Source organism: Phyllobates terribilis, unplaced genomic scaffold (assembly GCF_046119375.1).
Source record: "Phyllobates terribilis strain yellow unplaced genomic scaffold, ASM4611937v1 Scaffold_46__1_contigs__length_10046794, whole genome shotgun sequence".
NCBI lineage: Eukaryota > Metazoa > Chordata > Amphibia > Anura > Dendrobatidae > Phyllobates > Phyllobates terribilis.
The window spans coordinates 5192739-5212661 of NW_027362806.1; positions in this window are offsets into that span (position 1 = coordinate 5192739).

The following is a 19923-nucleotide window of genomic DNA, read 5'->3' on the forward strand; positions in this document are numbered from 1 at the left end:
GAAGGCTTTGTCCGGTCATTCAGTGCCGGCCGTCAGGATTTCCCAGTGTTATTTGCTGTGGGCTACAAATAAATGACAATTCATAAGTCTGGGACATAAAATATCACAGACAAAGAAGAGCTCTAGGATTATAAGAAAATTCTACTTTTATTAAATTACATAATAAAAATTACAATAAATTCATGTAAAATACAAGGATAGCTCAAAAAGTGCAGAGCATTAGATTGTGACTATCATATTAGTAATGTGCAGAACTATGTGTAAAATAGGAAAGAATTAATAAATGATTAAGTGCTAGTGCAATATATTCTCACTGTATGTTAATAATTCCCCGCAGTTTATAAATCATATAAAGTCTTTTCTCTATTTTCTCCACTATTCCCGTCTCATCACTTCTACACGTCTGTATATTTTTGCACTTTTCTTACAGTTTCTCGGCATCTCCTCTCCATATTTGCTGCTTAACACACGCCATTTCCCTCATACTCCCTTAGTCACAATTTCTTTTCACACATTTGGGCAAATTATTTTTCCTACACTAATTTCACTTATCCAGACAATAAGTATAATAATACTCTTCTCCCATGGGCTCTTCTTGTTTAAATTAGTTGTACAGTTTTCACAGTGATAGGTATACGCTATAACAACATATGCAATTTATAGGAATCTGAACACATATATAGTATTCAAAAAATAATAAATAGTCTGGATTATTTTGGTAATTCAAACATTCTCATGCGTATAATTCTTTTATATCCCCCTTCTTCTCCTGTCAATATACAAACATATATAAAAACAGCGCAGAGAACCATCTAAGTAATAATGGGCGATAATGTGCATGCGTCTCCTGAGGACCTCATAGACCTCACTCAGTGCGTATCATAGTAACCGCTCGCGTATCCTGTTTGTGGTTCACCTCGCGCATGAAGGAGATCACTTCCTTATGAGGCGGCACAGGAACATCATGCGCCAACGACACCACCCACTTCATGATGTCAGACGCCATTTTTTATTGGCCGATTGAGTAAAAGCGTATCTGTAACTGATTGGTCCAGTGACATATTTAACCAGGCTATGCCCCCCACTTAAGACACACCCCCAGGAAGAAGCCAGAGGTGTGAAACGTGCGTCGGGTTAAAAGGGGACAGACTTGTATACAGATTGACTACTCCCTATATTCATTCAAGTGAAATAAGTTTACCTGATAAGGATCCTATGTGGGGCTTAATTATGATAGTGGTTCAATAGAAAAAAAGATTTTAAGTGATATATAGACTGCGGGTAATTATTAACAGATAGGGAGAATATATTGCACTAGCATTTAAGAATTTATTAATTCTTTCCTATTATACTTCTACATATTACTAATCTGATAAAGTCACAATCTAATGGTCTGCACTTTTGCGGTATCCTTGTTTTTTTACATGATTTTATTGTCATTTTTATTATGTAATTTAATAAAATTAGAATTTTCTTATGATCACAGAGCTCTTCTTTGTCTTTGACATTTTATGTCACAGACTTATGGTATTTCAAGTCTTATTGAAGTGCTATGTATAATTTTGGAACATACAATGATAATACAATTAAATGGCGCCTGGCTCCCCCACAGCATAGGAGATGAGGTCGGACGCCTTCTGCAAGCTCCTGTGGTCTGAGGCTGCCGTATGTTCTGTAAGCGTAGTTCTCAAACACTAGCAAATAAAAATGGCAGCTCCTAAAAAGAGAGGCTATCTCTAAATTTGACAAGATATGGGGTCTATGGATTGATGGCTCTGGTTAGACATCTAGGGAACTGAGGAGATTTTGCCTCGGCTTCCTTTGAGTTATGTTTATATGACGCCTTAAATTAAACATCTTTGAAAATTAATTAAAATGTTATTAGTACTTCCGCAAGTTATATGTAATTGGATTGACTATTGTTACTATGTTCAAATATTTGTTCATTTAATTCTGCTGGTTTTGCAGAGCCAGGACGTATAAATAACTCATGTTTAATGTTTCTTAAGGTTTAGGGGTGGAGAACTGTGTTTCTCCAATGTTTGTCTGGTTGTTGTTGTTGTTTTTTCCTTTTTTTATTTTTTCCTTTGTGTAAATCTTTATAAAAATCAATAAAAAACATTTGATTTTAAAAAAAATATGGCAGCTCCCAGTGATGTAGAAAAAGTATAAATGATAAAAACAAAAATAATTTGTAAATCTTTATAAAATTAATAATAATTAATGTGAAAATTGTGAGATTTTTTTCTTTAAACAGCCCAATCTAGCTAGAGGAATTAGAGGAGGCTGTTGCTGCTAATAATAGTAATATTTTTTATAGCACCAACATATTCTGCAGCACTTTACAATTTTAGGGGGGGTTGAACAGACAAAAAGACGTTACAGAAGCATAGCTCAGATATTAAAAGGAGTGAGGGTCGCAAGCTTACAGTCCATAAGGAAATAGGGGAGACACAAAGGTAAAATGTACATATATTGTATAATACAGCCTTAATATACTAAATAGGGTAAGTACATAACACTACATGAACTGGTCGCCAGCCAGTATGTGTACAGGACAGACAGAGGCTAATCACTGCATGGATGGTATGAGCATGATTTTGAAGAAAATTTTAATATGGGCAAAAACTGAGACAGTTACATGAGTGTGTTGAGGCGATGGGCCAGTCTAAAGAAATGGGTTTTTAGGGCACGCTTAAAACTGGGGGTATTGGGAATTACTCAAATTGTCCTTTGTGGTGCATTCCAAACAACTGGCACAGCACCCGAGAAATCTTGGAGACGGGAGCGGGAGGTTCGGATTATGGAGGATTTTAGTTTTAAGTCATTAGCAGAACGGAGGGCACGGGTAGGGTGGTAGACTGAGACGAGGGAGGAGATGTAGGGCGGTGCTGAATCGTGGAGCGCTTTGTGGGTGAGAGTGATAAGTTTATATTGAACTCTGTATTGGATGGGCAACCAGTGCAATGACTGGCACAGGGAAGAGGCATCAGTGTATCGGTTGGTGAAGAATATGATCCTGTATGCTGCGTTCAGGATGGATTAGAGAGGGGAAAGTTTAGAAAGAGGGAGACCGATTAAAAAGGAGTTGCAATAGTCCAGAGGAGAATGAATAAGAGCTACAGTAAGAGTTTTTACCAAGTCAAAGGTAAGAAAAGTTCTGATTCTAGAGATGTTTTTGAGGTGTAGATGACACGAGCGAGTGATTTGATGTGAGGAGTGAAGGAAAGATCTGAATCAAGTAAGACCCCCAAGACAGTGGGCATGTTGCTGGGGAGTAATGGTGGAGCCACAAACGGAGATAGCAATATAGGGCATAGGTAGGTTAGTGGAGGAGAAAATACGAGTAGTTCAGTTTTTGAGAGATTCAATTTTAGATAGAGGGAGGACAAAGTGTTAGAGACAGCGGAAAGACAATCACTGGTATTTTGTAATAATGCAGGGGTGATGTCAGGAGAAGAGGTGTATAATTGGGTGTCATTAGCATAGAGATGGTACTGAAAACCGAATCTGCTGATTGTCCAATAGGAGCGGAGTATAAGGAGAAAAGAAGGGGGCCTAGGACTGAACCTTTGAGGAACCCCGACAATAAGGGGAAGCGGAGAGGAAGAGGAGCCAGCAAAAGACACAGTGAAAGAGCGGTCAGAAAGGTAGGAGGAGAACCAAGAGAGAACAGTGTCCTTTAGGCCAATAGAGCAGAGCGTAGTGAGGAGGAGCTGGTGATCCACAGTGTCGAATGATGCAGAGAGATCTGGGAGAATCAGCAGGAAGTAGTGACCATTTGATTTGGCTGTTAGTAGATCATTAGAGACTTTAGTGGAGTGCAGTTTCAGTAGAATGTAAAGAGCGGAAACCAGATTGTAAAGGGTCAAGAAGAGAGTTAGGGAGGGAGGAGCATGCATAACATTTAGGTAGTGGGAGAAAATTTCCTGTCAGATATGATCAATTTTTTCTTTGAAATAATTGTCCAGATCGTCAGCGCTGAGGTCGGTGGTCGGGGCCTATTTAATTAAGGAGAGAGTGAAAAGTGTCAAAGAGGCGATTATTGGACAATGAGATGATGAGGTTGTTAAAATAGGTTTGTTTGGAGAGGCGAAGGACGAAGTTATATGTTTTAAGCATAAATTTATTATGGAGGAAATCTTCGGCGAGATTAGATTTTCTCCACAGCCATTCGGCACACCTGGAGCACCGCTGGAGAAGACGTGTTTACAGCGTGTGCCAGGGTTGTCATCGTCTGCGCTGAGTTGTTCTCTATGTAGGAGGTGCGGCTTCACCCAGGGCGCATTGCAATGTTTCATTATAATGCTTCAGTGCAGAGTCAGGACATGAGAGGGAGGAGATTGGGGCCAATGATGATTACAACATTTTCATGAATTTCTGGGTGTTAATGGTGCAACTATTTCTATAAGTGTGGAAAGTGGGGGTGCTTTGAGCAGGGTGACAGTTCTTGACAGAGAATGAAAGAACGCTGTGGTCAGAGAGTGGAAGAGGAGAGTTAGTAAAGTCATCTATTGAACAGAGCTGGGCGAAGATCAGGTCAAGAGTATTTCCATCATGTGTAGGAGAATTAGCAAGCTGTGAAAGGCCGAAGGAAGAAGCTAGAGATAAAAGATGATCAACAGGTGGGGAGAATGGATCGCCAATTGGGATGTTAAAGTCCCCCATGATGAGAGTGGGGATGTCACAGGATAGAAGATTTGGAAGCCAAGTGGAAAAGTTATCCAGAAACTGACTGGAGGGGCCCGGAGGGCAATACACAACCGCCACTTGCAGGGAGAAGGGCCGGTAGAGTCTGACTGTGTGGGCCTCAAAAGAAGGGAAGATAAGAGAGGGTACTGGGGGATAACCTTAAAAGTACATTTTGTTGAAAGGAGCAGACCAACACCTCCACCTGATCTGTTGTCAGGTCTCGGAGTATGAGAGAAGTGTAGGCCACCATATGAGCAGCGGCGGTGGTGTCCGACTGCTGGATCCAGGTTTCAGTGAGAGCCAGAAGGTGTCACAGGTGTGTCAGAAGTGACAGACAGTCGCCCTGCAGTTGGTTGCAGGAGATCTCTTCGTTTGGCAATACAGACATCTTCCTAGAAGCTGTCTCTAAGACCCAACGGCTACCTTCCTCTTGCTAATTAGCTCCCTGGCCTGGAAGTATAAATACCTGGTGTGTTCCAGAGGGAGTTGCCAGCGATATTCATTATTCCTTGTGAAGGCTTAGCAAGAGCAGTACCTTTTCCTCTCTGGAGTTTGAGGACGTGTTTGTGCATTTGTCTGGAGTCATCTAAAGCTAAGCTAAGCAATTTCCCCGTTTGTCCTTCCTTGTTGTCTATAGTGTTTAGTGGAGATCGACTAGTGCTCATCTCCTTCCTTCCTAGCTTGAGCAAAGCGCCAAGGAAAAACAGGGCGAGGTACGCATGAGGCGATTGGTTAAGAGACAATACAGGGATGTTAGGAGAGACAGGGTGATGCTAGATCAAACTAGGAGGTCTCCACTTTCCCCCCTTTCCCTAGAGTCTGGGCTCCCTTTCCCTCTTCCCTTTGTGTTGCACTAAGTCTTTTCCACACCTTGCATGACAGAAGGTTAAGGGAATTTGAGAGGAAAAAGTCATATTTTTATTGGAATCTCTAACTTCTGGGATAACTTATCGCTGGTTGATCGCAGAAGCCCGAAAGTGGTACCATATTTTCTAGTATGAATTTACCTTTCTCCAGAGGCCACACATGGCCTGGCTGCGGTCTGTTATTCTGGTATTTTTGCACCACAGCTTACCGGAGGGGCTTACAGCTACGGGAAAATAAGCATATTGTTCCTTAGCTGACCCTGCCACTAAAAATATGGGCCCTATTATTATCGGTATTATGGAACGTCCAATATTCAATAGTTTGTATCGGTGCCTAAACGTCTGTAGTTTGCAAATGGCTATTGTGAGTAGTGTGACAGAATTTCCTTGAAGACTAAACGAGCCATTTCCTCATCATTCAATCTCTGCCCATATGCGGAGGTGTCTATTTATCAGGTCTGTGCTAAGAGGGACTGTGTTTGTATGTTAATTGGGTCAGTAGCACCTTTTGTGCTGCATTTGTCTACAAGCTACTTCTGCTGTGTGTGTTAATTTACATAGACGCCACTGGCCAAAGTGTCAGTTCTTCTCTTTTAACAAATACTATAGGGAAGGGGGGATGAAGAGGGGTCTGGGAGGGAGAAATTCTTAATATTTTCTTAATATTTTTCTGACACAGACTTATCACCTTTGACTGGACAACCCCTTTAAGCCATTGTTCAAACAGCAACTAGGCCCATTGTGTAGATGGGAAAAGTAGATCCAGAGGAGCAGTCATCACAGGGAGTCACACATGCAGTCCCAGGTGATAAGTTCGGCCTGAGAAAAATACCTCCACTAATGCACACTTAGTTTTTAAGGGGCTAGTCCAGTGAAGGAGAATAAAAGCCACATGTTTAGTCAGCAGTTGTGTGGAATGTCGTCGAAGGGATAGGATCGAGACTGAGGTCTTCTAGCCCAGGGATGGATGGATGGTCTATGGAGTGTTGGAAATCAGAACCAACCGGGCTGGATAAATGTGCTACAGTTGTGGGGTCTGTCGTTTGGATTTAAGCTTTCGTAAAGGGCTGCTGCTACTTGATACCTGTGCTTCCATAATTTTATCTGTCGTCTGGAGGATCAGACTATACTGGCTGGAGATACAAAATCTGTGGACCAACCAAAAGTTGGGAGACAGTGAGTATCACCTGGTACAAAGGCCGTGGAACTGCAGTCCCGGGGAGGGGATCATGTGTACTGAGACAATTGTATTTTGGTCATTTACCTGGAGATGATGTAAAACCTTGATGTAAGGAATAAAATATTGTTGCATTGTGTAGCATCGGCATCTCTGCCCCCTGCCAGGCAGAGACGTCGTCCCCCTTACCACCGCGGTCCTGCTCTGGCGTCTTCCGGCCTCCCTGCTACTGCTGCTGGTGCACGCAGCTTCCCTGGCTCTGTGCTTAGGGCGCGCGCCCCCTCCCTCTTAAAGGGCCGTGCACGCCGTACTGAAAAGTCCCCGGCCAATGGCTAGAGGACTTTCCTCTATAAAAGGCACCTCCTCCAATATGGAGGTGCCCGTGCAAGGTTGTTTCTCTGTGATACTTACTTTGCTTCAGCCTTCAGGTCCTCTGCAAGTCAGCCCTGTCCGCCAGTCTGATCTTCGTTCCAGCCAGACAGTCTGTCTACAGTCCAGTCCGCCAGTCTGTCTATGTGCTCTGCCCGCCTGCTTACCTGGAAGCACCTGCCTGTTACCTGCCATGTCTGCCCGCCTGCTTACCTGGAAGCACCTGCCTGTTACCTGCCGTGTCTGCCCACCTGCTTACCTGGAAGCACCTGCCTGTTACCTGTTGTGCTCACCAGTCTGCTTACCTGAAGCACCTGCCTGTTACCTGCCGTGCCCGCCAGCCCACTTACCTGGAAGCACCTGCCTGTTACCTGCTGCGTCAGCCTGCCTGCTTACCTGGAAGCACATGCCTGTTACCTGTTGTGCTCACCAGCCTGCTTACCTGGAAGCACCTGCCTGTTACCTGCCGTGCCCGCCAGCCCGCTTACCTGGAAGCACCTGCCTGTTACCTGTTGTGCCCGCCTGCTTGTCTACCCGGACCACCCGTCAGCCTGCCGTGCTTATCCGCTGTATCGGTCAGTTCCTGCCTTCTGTCCCATGGGAGTCACCTGCTCTCATACAAGGTCGGTCCCAGAATGGCACCTGGTCCCTCTGCTCGGTTCCTCCCTGGTTCACGGAGTCGACTGAGCCGCCGTGCGACCTTGGTCGGGCCGAGTAGATAGTTAGTCATGCCCCTCTGGTCCCTCCTTGCACCGCAGCACAGAGGTTCCACCACCCGGATCCGTAACACATTGTTAACGTACCTAGGTGAATATTTACAACCTACAACCTCAGATCTTCGCTCCAACCAAAAACCACCAACACGGCTTCGATGACATCATCCTAATCACAGTTGCATCACCTACTTTTGGAAATGAGCTCTGTGTAAGGTATAGTTTTAGGATTTCTTAGCATATTGACATTGTGACGAAACAGCTTCTAATCTTAATCAGTCAGAGACATCTAGATTTGTTAAGCCCAGAGAAATGCACTATTGTGTTTGTGTTGACTTGTAAATGTACAGTACAGACCAAAAGTTTGGACACACCTTCTCATTTAAAGATTTTTCTGTATTTTCATGACTATGAAAATTGTACATTCACACTGAAGGCATCAAAACTATGAATTACCACATGTGGAATTATATACTTAACAAAAAAGTGTGAAACAACTGAAAATATGTCTTATATTCTAGGTTCTTCAAAGTAGCCACCTTTTGCTTTGATGACTGCTTTGCACACTCTTGGCATTCTCTTGATGAGCTTCAAGAGGTAGTCACCGGAAATGGTCTTCCAACAATCTTGAAAGAGTTCCCAGAGATGCTTAGCACTTGTTGGCCCTTTTGCCTTCACTCTGCGGTCCAGCTCACCCCAAACCATCTCGATTGGGTTCAGGTCTGGTGACTGTGGAGGCCAGGTGATCTGGCGTAGCACCCCATCACTCTCCGTCTTGGTCAAATAGCCCTTACACATCCTGAAGGCGTGTTTGGGGTCATTGTCCTGTTGAAAAATAATTGATGGTCCAACTTAACGCAAACCGGATGGAATAGCGTGCCGCTGCAAGATGCTGCGGTAGCCCTGCTGGTTCAGTATGCCTTCAATTATGAATAAATCCCCAACAGTGTCACCAGCAAAGCACCCCCACACCATCACACCTCCTCCTCCATGCTTCACGGTGGGAAGCAGGCATGTAGAGTCCATCCGTTCACCTTTTCTGCGTCGCAGAAAGACACGGTGCTTGGAACCAAAGATCTCAAATTTGTACTCATCAGACCGATTTCCACTGGTCTAATGTCCATTCCTTGTGTTCTTTAGCCCAAAGAAGTCTCTTCTGCTTGTTGCCTGTCCTTAGGAGTGGTTTTCTAGCTGCTATTTTACCATGAAGGCCTGCTGCACAAAGTCTCCTCTTAACAGTTGTTGAAGAGATGTGTCTTCTGCTAGAACTCTGTGTGGCATTGACCTGGTCTCTAATCTGAGCTGCTGTTAACCTGCGATTTCTGAGGCTGGTGACTCAGATAAACTTATCCTCAGAAGCAGAGGTGACTCTTGGTCTTCCTTTCCTGGGGCGGTCCTCATGTGAGCCAGTTTCTTTGTAGCGCTTGATGGTTTTTGCAACTGTACTTGGGGACACTTTCAAAGTTTTCCCAATTTTTCAGACTGACTGACCTTCATTTCTTAAAGTAATGATGGCCACTCGTTTTTCTTTACTTAGCTGCTTTTTTCTTGCCATAATACAAATTCTAACAGTCTATTCAGTAGGACTAACAGCTGCGTATCCACCTGACTTCTGCACAACACAACTGATGGTCCCAACCCCATTTATATGGCAAGAAATCCCACTTATTAAACCTGACAGGGCACACCTGTGAAGTGAAGACCATTTCCGGTGACTACCTCTTGAAGCTCATCAAGAGAATGTCAAGAGTGTGCAAAACAGTCATCAAAGCAAAAGGTGGCTACTTTGAAGAACCTAGAATATAAGACATATTTTCAGTTGTTTCACACTTTTTTGTTAAGTATATAATTCCACATGTGTTAATTCATAGTTTTGATGCCTTCAGTGTGAATGTACAATTTTCATAGTCAAGAAAATACAGAAAAATCTTTAAATGAGAAGGTGTGTCCAAACTTTTGGTCTGTACTGTATGTGTATTTCTGTGGCTGGTAAAGAAGAACAAACTATTTGTGTAACTCTGAGTGTTGTCTTCTCTTGGCTCTGAAACAATGCTATACAAAATATGTAAATCAATTAAAGGCTCATACAATGAGACCTGAGCCTTGTGGAATAATACCCCCAACCCTTGCCCTGTGGATGTGTACTTGAAAGAACAAATTAACTATTTAAGGAGCATATGCCTCTGTAGGAGGCTGATTTGAAACAGAGAATTGAAAGAGACTTTACAAGGAGAATCAAAGAGCAGACTCTCTTCAGACCCTCAGCTTGGTAGCATGGGTTTATCGAAAGAGACACAGATTTGTATTGTACATGATTCCAGCCTAAGGGTATATTGCCCTGACTGGAAAGATACGGATCTCCTCCATTGACCATCAGAGAGCCCATGGATACATTTGGGGAGACCAGGTTGGGACGATGAAGTCACCTGGCCCCATGGATATGTTGTTTGTGGTTATCAGGTGTGACCCTCCGGTTGCCTGGAACCCATGGAGACATTCGGAGAAGCCAGATTGGGACCAGCCGGTCATCTGGCCCCATGGAAACCCTTGGAGAGGCCAGGGTGGGACCCTCGGGTCTCCTGACCTTGTTCTTCAGTGGTCTGTCAGCTTCCTAAGCTTGCCGCTACCTCCTCTTGGTGAGGGACCACCAAAAACGGGGAGCCACTGGTTGAGGTAGTTAGCCCTGGAAGTCCCAAAGTCGCAGTTGTTCTATCCCAGGCGGGCGGAGCGTAAGGGTGAGACTGTTTAATATTGTACCATCTTCGGTATGTGTTGGGACTGTTCTATGTGTTTATTGTCCGCTTTGTGGTTCAATAAAGTATTGCCACACTGTTTTGCCCTCACCCTGTGTTGTCTGAGTAGTATTACGCCCATGGAAGACCCAGTGTCTTCACATTTTTCTGTAACTGTTAATAATTCGCAATAGTGTTTAGACAGGTTTTAGTTATTTGAATTATTGCAAAGTTTTTCATTGTTAGATTTGAATTAAAGAGGTAAAAATCATTGGGAAATGGCTCATTTCTTAACTGAACCTGACAACTTTTGAAAATATGTAGAACAGTGTATTCTGTAGAATGAAGTAATCTGAATAAAAAAAAATGCTACATACCATGACGTATGTATAATCGATTGCATTACTTGCCATGCTGGAAGTAATACCCGTTTTGACACGTTTTGAAGCTGCGTTTTATGTTCCTGAAGGCATTGACAAGCATATTGGGAGTATAGCAGTAATTTCACATTGGATATTTTCCTTCGAATCTTCCAAAGTGCAAGACTAGTTCTGATAAACTTTTCCTTTAAGCATACCCCCAAAGGAAGACGTCTGGTGGTGTTAGATCCAGCAACTGTGATTGTCAATTACCCTGTTGCCGAAAAAGGACTCAATTTCTGCCGTGTCCCTTGCCAATGGATGGAAGTCACAAATGGAGGTTAAATGTTGCAACTGCAGTCTACCTCAATGCATCCTGGCTTGTTCGAAGCTCCATATACTGAGGTGCACTTTGCACATTGTTTCGATCAGATTGCTTCGTCATAGTAAGAGTTGTTACAGAATATTCAGGGCCTCATTCAAGTGAATTTCCTTGTATTACACACTTTCCAGGAAGCTGCTGATGCCAATAGCTAACCAAGTTCATTGCATGAAGCCATTATTGTAGCATTATTGAAGCAGAAAAAGGATCCACTTCTACCTGATTCTTAAAAGCCAATATTTTTACTACCCACAGACATCAAAATATTGGCCAAGGTGTTGGCTCTGAGGTTGAGTAAATTTATTTTTACAGTAAGCCATGCTGATCAATCTGGGTTAATGCTTATGCTTATGAGGTCTACTGCTGTTAACATTTGTAGGTTCACTTGAATCTGTGGGCGGCTCAGTGGTTAGCACTGCAGCCTTGCAGCGCTGGGGTTCTGGGTTCAAATCCCACCAAGGACAACATCTGCAAGGAGTTTGTATGTTCTCCCCATGTTTTCCTGAGTTTCCTCCGGTTCTCTGGTCCTCCCACACTCCAAAGACATACTGATAGGGAATCTAGATTATGAGCCTCAATGAGGACAGTGATGATGATGTATGTAAAGCGCAGTGGAATACATTAGCGCTATATAAAAATAAAAATTATTATTGTAATCTTTAGATGCCACCTGACAATTCAGAAGACAGGGTCATCGGCTTGATGAATGCCACTAAGGCATTTAATAGAGTGGGTGTACCTCTGGTAGTGTTGGGAAGGTTCGGATTGGGACATAAATTGATCTCTTGGATTAAATTGCTGTACCTGTATCCAAGGGCAAGGTTAAGAATCAATGGATCTTCTCACAAAGTCTTTGGGCTGGGTCACGCGGAAGAGGTGTCTCTTGTTTCCCCTGCTCATTGTGATGGCCACAGAGCTACTGGCAGCAGATATTGAAGAGCATCCAGACATTGCTGATTTTCGTTTTTAAGATGTGGAGTTAATGGTTGCCCTTTAAGTTGATGACCCATTGTTATTTTTAGCACATGCTTCCTCTACGTTATTAGTGGTAATATCCGTAATTGAAAGATTTGGATATTTGTCTGATTTGACCATCGCCTGGTCTAAATCCGTTCTACTTCTCAGAGGGAAAATGTGTTGCTCTTTGATCGCTCCAGCTTCTGTTGCAGGTGGTTTCAGAGGTCCAATATTTCGGACTAAAGATAACGACCACAGTCATGGGTTACAAGACATCAATTATTACAAAATATAAAACAGAAGATAGAGGTTTGGTCCAGGTTCCCTCTGTCAGTAGTGGGACACACAAATCTTATTAAACTAGTATAGGTGCCGCAGCTATTATATATACTACACAATTATCCAGTGTAGATTCCACTATGGTATTTACCCCAAAATAACTCTAAGACATTTATATGGAATAAGCATCCGGCTCATAACTTAGAATCTCCAATGTGAAGAAAATATGATGGAGGTTTGTCAGTGCTGAATCTTTGGGTATATTTTTTGGCAGCACAGTTGGAGCATATCCGTGGTTGGGAGGAGGAAGGAAAGCTCAGTACTTACAGCTCCAATAACAATCTAGTCTCAATGAAGTTTTAGAGGCCTATAAATTTAGAATAAAGCTATATCAAATGCTCACCCTTACCTTGATCCATAGGGTTTAGTGGAAAGTTGAAACTTTTAGGGTATGTGGAGGATCTCGAAACTGAGGAGCAGGGAAAGTCTGTCTGCAGTGGAAGAATGGTTTACATGGTAATGAAGTTGTTAGCACAATATTGGATACAGGCGAAGGGTACGACTGTACAAGAATTTATTTCTAAGATAAACTGGCTTATAACTCTGGAGAAGGCAGTGTATACTAAATGAGATGTCATTGCAAAATTTGCGTGTGATATTAATACATCTGGAATGGCTTCCGTATAGTTAATCAGTTTCCATCTAGGTTTCTTGTAGCTTATTATCAGGGAGAGGTGAAACGTTAATAGAACAAGTTGATTTCTCAGTTGAGGTTTGGCAGATGGAAGGCAGTGCTTAATATCTAAAAAATTATGTAATGTCAAAATAGTAGATATGAGAGAATCGCTTTGCGCAACCCTGGTCCACGGTCCAAGTCCATGCTCTCTGGCCATGGACAGGAGCAATGTGAATTTCTTGAGCTTCCAGGTTCCCAGCCACAGCATTTGACTAACATCTAGCACCATCTGTGCGGCATGGTGCAAAGCTGATGATGCGCCAGCCCGGCAAAGAATAAGCTGAGCCTTAGATCCCAGAGGGTAAAGAAATTCTCGCAACTCCTGTCATCGGCTAGAGATCACTGACCTAATCCATGGACCAGGGTTGAGCGAAGCTATCTGCTCATTTCTACTAAATAGATAAAATTTCCAAATAACAAAATATATCCCAAGGACAAGAAATTACTTTTTAAAAGTTTTGTTGCTGACTTAATGTATTGTAGAAAATCTAACTGTTGCTAAGTAATTGCCCCCTTAGCTACAAATCAACCAGTTAACCAAATTCAGCTGTCACATGTTGACATGCCTAGCCATGATTACTATCAGACCAATGGAATCAAAACATAACTCAAGCAGAAGATTTCTAGCAATGTGAAGCAGAGTGGAAGGTCTCAAAAAAGCTGGATATGATGAAATACAGATTCTAAAGTCATTGAAATCTAGCCATCTGGAAAGGATTACAAAGCAACTGTTATGCTTCTGGGATTCTAGTGAATTAAAGTGAGAGTGAGATGGAAAAAAAATTTGGAACCATGTTGAATATTCCTTGGAGGATCCAACCTGCCAAAATTTCACCTACAACTTATCCAGGATGTCACAAAAGAACCAAGATGAATATCTAAAGAACTACAGGCCTCAATTCTCTCCTCAGTTAATGTCAATGTCCTTAATTTCACAATAAGAAAGATGATGGGAAGAAATTGCATGGGAGAGTTGCAAATTGTGGCTGACCAAAAAGAACATAAAGGTTTTGTGATGCTAGTCACTATTTATGGACAGACTGTGAGGCAGAGGAGTCAGACGTTGCGGGGTCAGTACCAAGAGAGAACATAGAAAACCAAGGGGATAGACAAAGACATAAGTCAGGTCACTGTTCTGGGTCAATATACCTGGAGATAGCGGATCAAGGCAAAAGGACAAGACGAAGGGATAGTCAGAACAAGGCCCAAAGGGTCAGGCAGCGGAAGATCAGAACTCAGCACAACAGAACCAGGCAAACACTCACCAGGAAGCACAAACTACATTTGGCAGGGATTAACGGCAGACAGCTCAGTTAAGTAGCTGGGCAATCTCCAGAACAGAGAACGCCTGGAGAAAGTTCCTTACCTCCCAGTCACAGATCGGACGGTAAAACTGTCAATCAAGGTACTGACAGCTCAGCACGCTCTTCACAAGATTGGATGACCGAGCTGTCAGTCAAAACAACAACAATTCAGCATGACCCATTTTCCATAGGGCAGCACAACAGTCACTCACTGAGTGGAGGAATCGTGACAGGCTTGACCCCCAGACTTTTATTATAATATTCTTTGAAATTATGATTCATAGGTGGAAATTTTTTTGAAGACATGGGTCCCATCATATCTGATTAACACAGAATTCCACCATAAGAACATCACACTAACAGACAAATGAGGTACTGTGATGGTGTGGAGCTGCTTCTACAAGAAGTGGCCGAGTTACCAGAATTGACAGAAACATGTATTCTGAACTTTAACACAAATTCACAGAAATAGGTGTTTCTCTCTGAATGACTAAAAAGAAACAAAACTAGGGTGTTGGAGTGGCTTAGTCAACGTCCTAACTTGAACTTCATTGAGATGCTGTGGCAAGACTTTCAACGAGTAGTTTATGCTTGAAAACCTTCCAATGTAGCCGAATAAAAACAATTCTGCAAAGACAAGTGGCCGAAATTCCTCCACAGTGATATAAAAAAACTCATCACAGGTTATTGCAAGTTAATGATTTGCAGCTGCTACTGTAGAGGATGGCACGACCAATTATTTGGTTTAGGGAAGCAATTATTCTTTGGTGGATTTATAGGGTTTGTATAAATCTTTGAACTTCAGTAAATGGAATGATCAATTAGGAGCTGCATTTTGTATTTACTTGTTTAAATTTTATTTTATGGTAAAAATAGTTGGATGATCACAAACATTTACATGTGACAAAAAAGGTAAAACTGAAAGAAACTACAAAAAGGCAAATACTTTTTTATATACATTTTTATAGGGGTTATCCCCTTTTAGAAAATCTTCGTCTCCAACTGAAGTTTGTTATAAAATAACCAACCACTCGTTACTCACCTTCCCAGGGTCTAGCGCTAAGTCTTTACCCATGCTCCTGGTGTCTGGTATTGGCTGCGGTGCTGACTCCACGTCGACAGCGCGGTGGCCAATCAGAGAACTCAACAACTCTGAATGGGGCAGGCTCAGTTAATATGGGTAGAGTCACTAAGCTCTCTGATTGGTTGCCACACTTTTGCCGTAAAGTCAACGCCGCATCCAATACTGGACACCTAAAGCAGCGCCAGAGACTCAGTGTTGGACCCGGAGAAAGTGAGTGAAGAGTGGTTGCTTATTTTATAACAAATGGCAGCAAGGGACGAGGATTTTTTGAAAGGACACAACCCCTTAATTTCTTGACCAATGTTTAGTGTTATAAATATCTTTTCCGATCTCATCAATGATTTATTTTGACTATAAATTGAATGTCTATTTTTAAGCTGATGTGATTTGTGTGTAAAACATTCAGAAATTGGAAATGTTTTTCCGGTGAAAGATTTCTGATGTGGAATTAGAGCTGGCTACGATTAAAACACTCTCCCAATACGGTACGTGAACATTTTTTCTGATATATTTGAGTTTTCAATAGTTAAGACTTGAGTTCCTGGTAAGATATTTCTGACATTATGGGCATGAAAATGGCTTCTCCCCTGTGTGAATTCTTTGATGTCTAACAACTTCTAACTTCTTACTAAAACATTTTCCACATTCTGAACATGAAAACGGCTTCACATCTTTGTGAACCCACTGATGTCTAACAAGACTTGATTTATTACTAAAACATTTCCCACATTCTGAACATGAATATGGCATTGATCCTGGATGAACATTTTGATGGTTAACAAGAGATGATTTATCGGTAAAAAATGCTCCACACTCTGAACATGAAAATGGCTTCACCCCCTGATGTCTTGCAAAATGTGTTTTATTATTATAAAGTTTTCCACATTCTGAACATGAGAATGGCTTCTCCCCTGTGTGAACCCACTGATGTCTCACAAGACTTGATTCATCACTATAGCATTTATCACATTCTGAACATGAATATGGCTTCTCCCCTGTGTGAATTCTCTCGTGGGTAACAAGACCCCATTTCTGTTTAAATAATTTTCCACATTGTGAGCATGAAAACGGCTTTGCATCTGTGTGGCTTCTCTGATGTCTAAAAAGAAAAGATCTTTCGCTAAAACATTTCTCACAATGTTCACAAGAAGATGGCTTCTCCCCTGTGTGACTTCTGTTATGTTGAATACATTTTGATTTCCTGTAAAAACATTTTCCACATTCCAAACATGTATATGACTTCTCTCCACTATTAGCACTTTGGTTCACGACATCTTTTCTGTTACGTTTATTTTCCTTAACATTCGGTAATGAATCAGAAGACAGGACCTGTTTGAACGGATCTGATGATAGACTGTTACCGGGAACAGCGACATATGGAATTAGGACATGTTCTTCATATGTATCGTGTGGGATACCACGATTATCAGCTTTACAATCTAAAGATATCTGATGTCCCTCAGAGATCCCGGGACAGTCATATGAAAAGAATAAAACTGGTTTTCTTATTTTTTAATAATAAAATGTCTAATGAAATTTTGTAACATTAATATGTAAAAATTTTCATCCAAACTACAAGGCATGCAGCAAAATTTTCTTTTTAAATAAAACAGTGATAAAAAAAATTCCGATCACAATCTAACAGTAGGCTTTAAAACATAAACCAGAAGATAACAAACACTAGGCCTCATGCTACTTTTTTGCAGTTTATTATTAATGAATCAAAAATATTTTCATAGGTTCATACAGTACAGACCAAAAGTTTGGACACACCTTCTCATTTGAAGATTTTTCTGTATTTTCATGACTATGAAAATTGTACATTCACACTGAAGGCATCAAAACTATGAATTAACACATGTGGAATTATATACTTAACAAAAAAAGTGTGAAACAACTGAAAATATGTCTAATATTCTAGGTTCTTCACAGTAGCCACCTTTTGCTTTGATGACTGCTTTGCACACTCTTGGCATTCTCTTGATGAGCTTCAAGAGGTAGTCACCAGAAATGGTTTTCACTTCACAGGTGTGCCCTGTCAGGTTTAATAAGTGGGATTTCTTGCCTTATAAATGGGGTTGGGACCATCAGTTGTGTTGTGCAGAAGTCTGGTGGCTACACAGCTGATAGTCCTACTGAATAGACTGTTAGAATTTCTATTATGGCAAGAATAAAGCAGCTAAGTAAAGAAAAATGAGTGGCCATCATTACTTTAAGAAATGAAGGTCAGTCAGTGCGAAAATTGGGAAAACTTTGAAAGTGTCCCTAAGTGCAGTTGCAAAAACCATCAAGCGCTACAAAGAAACTGGCTCACATGAGGACCGCCCCAGGAAAGGAAGACCAAGAGTCACCTCTGCTTCTGAGGATAAGTTTATCCGAGTCACCAGCCTCAGAAATCGCAGGTTAACAGCAGCTCAGATTAGAGACCAGGTCAATGCCACACAGAGTTCTACCAGCAGACACATCTCTACAACAACTGTTAAGAGGAGACTTTGTGCAGCAGGCCTTCATGGTAAAATAGCTGCTAGGAAACCACTGCTAAGGACAGGCAACAAGCAGAAGAGACTTGTTTGGGCTAAAGAACACAAGGAATGGACATTAGACCAGTGGAAACCTGTGCTTTGGTCTGATGAGTCCAAATTTGAGATGTTTGGTTCCAACCACCGTGTCTTTGTGCGACGCAGAAAAGGTGAACGGATGAACTCTACATGCCTGGTTCCCACCGTGAAGCATGGAGGAGGTGGTGTGATGGTGTGGGGGTGCTTTGCTGGTGACACTGTTGGGGATTTATTCAAAATTGAAGGCATACTGAACCAGCATGGCTACCACAGCATCTTGCAGTGGCATGCTATTCCATCTGGTTTGCGTTTAGTTGGACCATCATTTATTTTTCAACAGGACAATGACCCCAAACACACCTCCCGGCTGTGTAAGGGCTATTTGACCAAGAAGGAGAGTGATGGGGTGCTACGCCAGATGACCTGGCCTCCACAGTCACCAGACCTGAACCCAATCGAGATGGTTTGGGGTGAGCTGGACCACAGAGTGAAGGCAAAAGGGCCAACAAGTGCTAAGCATCTCTGGGAACTCCTTCAAGATTGTTGGAAGGCCATTTCCGGTGACTACCTCTTGAAGCTCATCAAGAGAATGCCAAGAGTGTGCAAAGCAGTCATCAAAGCAAAAGGTGGCTACTTTGAAGAACCTAGAATATAAGACATATTTTCAGTTGTTTCACACTTTTTTGTTAAGTATATAATTCCACATGTGGTAATTCATAGTTTTGATGCCTTCAGTGTGAATGTACAATTTTCATAGTCATGAAAATACAGAAAAATCTTTAAATGAGAAGGTGTGTCCAAACTTTTGGTCTGTACTGTATATCAGTGTTGCCCGTCATCAGTCTTTTCTAGTTAAATCCTCAGTGGAGAATTGTAAAGGGAATGTATAAAAAGTTAGGAGTGGATAAAAAGGGGACTTTTTTTTATAGTTTTCTTTTCTTTATAATCGACTCCTGGCTTTTAACAAAAAAAAATAATGGATAATTTGCAACATTCGGTGAGAGCTGAGGATTTTCTTTCCTAATGGAACTATTGAATAAACTGAACTGCTGCGCTAAGCGCCTCCTGTGCGCAGAGAGGTCACATTTGTCTTGTTGCTTTATAACACAAAGAGAGGAGGCAAACTAATTATATTCAGTCTAAATGAGCTTGGTGGGCTCATTCTGAAAGTAGTGGTCCATACTCGGAGGTTTCCCGGAATTTCTCCTCATACAGCAAAATGGAGAAGGGTTATGAAGGCCCTGCCCCAACGCTCTTGTCATATGGCTTAAATATTATAATGTACACAACATGAAGAGAGAATAATAAGAATTGGTCTGTGGTAATCAGTGCAAGACTGATAGTATGGACTTACAACCTTACTACACAAGGCCTCCTTGTATTTCCCGGTACACTCAGGAATACCTGTGGCCTGCACACAGCTGCATCTGCCTCATGCCCAGTTCCTCTATAATATAAATTTTGGATCTTTTCTTGCTGGATCAAAATAAAATATTCACTTATGCATCAAGATCTGCGTTCTCAATCATCATTTCCGTGATAAGGTTTTTTTGTCTACATGACTGGAGTACAAGTCATACGACTCTGAAAACTACTGTCTTAAAAAGATGGCTTCTAAGGTGAAATCAGACAGAAAATCAATCCACTGGTGAAAGGTTGCAGTTAATCAGAATCTCATAGCTCATGCCACAAGAACAGTATCCATGGAGGTTTTA